The sequence below is a fragment of the Myotis brandtii genome, unplaced genomic scaffold (assembly GCF_000412655.1).
Source record: "Myotis brandtii unplaced genomic scaffold, ASM41265v1 scaffold4, whole genome shotgun sequence".
NCBI lineage: Eukaryota > Metazoa > Chordata > Mammalia > Chiroptera > Vespertilionidae > Myotis > Myotis brandtii.
In genome coordinates this window covers 3,788,663-3,791,477 of record NW_005365371.1, presented here as the reverse complement: position 1 = coordinate 3,791,477, position 2,815 = coordinate 3,788,663, and the positions used below count along the sequence as shown (strand labels likewise).

At 43.1% G+C, this 2,815-nt stretch overlaps 1 protein-coding gene across 1 annotated transcript in view; it reads left to right on the top strand.

Annotated features, from left to right (window-relative positions):
* Window positions 1-2,815, top strand: part of TM4SF19 (transmembrane 4 L six family member 19) — a 13,636-nt gene that overhangs the window by 3,587 nt on the left and 7,234 nt on the right. Inside the window, exon 2 of the mRNA XM_014545290.1 lies at window positions 1,898-2,002. The gene's annotated coding sequence lies outside the window, so the exon portion shown is untranslated. The remainder of the gene's footprint in view (window positions 1-1,897; window positions 2,003-2,815) is intronic.

The following is a 2,815-nucleotide window of genomic DNA, read 5'->3' as shown; positions in this document are numbered from 1 at the left end:
CTTCCTCCATCGTCAGGGCAACCAAGCCTCATGTTCGCTTCAGCTGCGTGGCTGCCGGCCGCCATCTTGGTTGGCAGTTAATTTGCATATTGCCCTGATTAGCCAATGGGAAGCATATCGGAGGTAAGGTTAATTACCCTATTTGTCTTTTATTAGACTAGATAGATAGATATATATATCTACACTAATAAAAGAGAAACATGCAAATTGGTGTCAGTCCGCTACACCCACCAGCCAATCAGAGTGACTATGCAAATTAACCCAACAAAGATGGCGGTTAATTTGCATACACAGGCTTGGAGTGAAGACTGAAGTCTAAAGAGGCTTGGCTTCTCCGCTGTGGCCGGACCAAAGGCCCGCATCCCAGGTGCTGGAGGAAAACCGGTGCCAGCAGCCGGGGAAGGAAGGCCAATTGCGCGAATCTTCCTGCAACAGGCTTCTAATATATATAACCAACAAGTTCACATATCAGTGGAAATATAAAAGATTGTAATGGCTATAAGTAAAGGTATGGAGGAGACATTTTAACACTATAGGCATGACTTTAATTTTTAATCAGTTTCATTGATATATAATTAAAATATAATAAAATTCATTAATTTTCAGAGTAGTTAGATGAGTTTTGTCAATACATGTAGTTGTGTATTTACCAGCAGAATCTAGATTTAGAACGTTTTGATTCCCTTAAAAAGTTTCCTATGTCCCTTATATTAATCCCCTCTTCCATTCCCAGCCCTTGGCAACCATGGATCTGCTTTCTGTCACTGGTTTTACTTTTTCTAGAATTTCATATAAACAGAATCATACAGTGAGTGGTCTTTGTTTCTGGCTTCTTTCACTTAGCATAATACTATTGAGATTTATCCATATTGTTGCATGTAGCTGCAGTTTTTTGCTTTTTTATTGCCTAGTAGTACTCAATTGTATGGATATACCACAATTTATCTATTCACATTGATGAACATCTAAGTTGTTTCTCATTTTTTTCCTTTCATTTTTTAAAATATATTTTTATTGATTTCAGGGAGGCAGGGAGAGGGAGAGAGATAGAAACATCCATGATGAGAGAGAATCATGGGTCGGCCGCCTCCTGCACGCCCCCCACTGGGGATCGAGCCCCCAACCCGGGCCTGTGTGAAGGTTTCACAGGTGAGGAAAGTGAGGCCTGAGAGCGGGAGGGACTAGTCCAGCCGTGGGCAAACTACGGCCCGCGGGCTGGATACGGCCCGTTTGAAATGGATAAAACTAAAAAAAAAAAAAAAAAACCCGTACCCTTTTATGTAATGATGTTTACTTTGAATTTATATTAGTTCACACAAACACTCCATCCATGCTTTTGTTCCGGCCCTCCGGTCCAGTTTAAGAACCCATTGTGGCCCTCGAGTCAAAAAGTTTGCCCACCCCTGCTCTAGCCACTGAGCCAAACCAGCTAGAGCTCCTTTCATTTTTAATTGATTTTTTCTTATGGTAAAATATATGTAACAAAGTTTATTTTAACCATTTTAAAGTATACAGTTCAGTGGCATTAATTACATTCACAATGCTGTCTAACTATCACCACTACCTATTTCCAAAAATTTCCATAACCCTAAACAATAACTCTGTAACCACTAAACAGTAACTTCCCATTCCCCCCTCCCTACAATCCTTGGTGATCTCTAATTTTTCTAGTTCTATGAGTTTGCCTATTCTGGATATTTCATATATATATATGTGGAATCATACATATTTGTCTTTTAGGGTCTGGCTTATTTCAGTTTTCAAAATTCATTCAAGTTCTAGCATGTAACAGAACTGCATTTCTTTTTATGGCTGAATAATATAGTTATTCATGTATGTATATACACATTCATCTGTTGGTGGACACTTAGGATGTTTTCATATTTCTAATTTTTAGTTATGAATAAAGCTGCTATGGACATTCAAGTACTAGTCTCTATGTGGACAGATGTTTTCATTTCTCTTGGATAAATATGTAGAAGTGGAATTACGTGATCATTCGGTAAGTGAATGTTTAACCTTATAAGAAACTGCCAAGTTTATTTCCCAAGTGGTGGTACCATTTGCATTCTTACCAGGTCTCTCTGGGAGTTCCAGTTGCTCCACATCCTCACTGACACTTGGTATAGTCCAACTTTTTAACTATCACAATTCTAGTGGGTGTGTAGTGGGATCTTATTTTGGTTTTAATTTGCATTTCCCTGTGTTAATCATGTTGGGTATCTTTTCATGTTCTTAGTTGTCATTTACATATATACTAGAGGCCCGGTGCACAAAAATTTGTGCACTCGGGGGAGAGGGGGGGGACCCTCAGCCCAGCCTGTGCCCTCTCGCAGTCTGGGACCCCTCAGGGGATGACCACCTGCTGGCTTAGGCCCGCTCCCTGGGGGATTGGGGCTCTGATGGCAATCAGACATCCCTCTGGCAGCCCGGCAGCCCTCGGGGGATGTCCACTTGCCAGCGGGGAGCAGGCCTAAACTGCAGTCGGACATCCTTAGCGCTGCTGAGGAGGCAGGAGAGGCTCCCACCACCACCGCTGTACTGGCAGCCATCAGCCTGGCTTGTGGCTGAGCAGAGCTCCCCGCTGTGAGAGCGCACTGACCACCAGAGGGCAGCTCCTGCATTGAGCATCTGCCCCCTGGTGGTTAGTGCATGTCATAGCAACCGGTCATTCCCAGTTGTTCTGCCTAGGGTCAATTTGCATATTACTCTTTTATTATATAGGACTAGAGGCCCCGGTGCACAAAAATTTGTGCACTCGGGGGTAGGGGGGTCCCTCAGCCCGGCCTGTGCCCTCTCGCAGTCTGGGACCCCT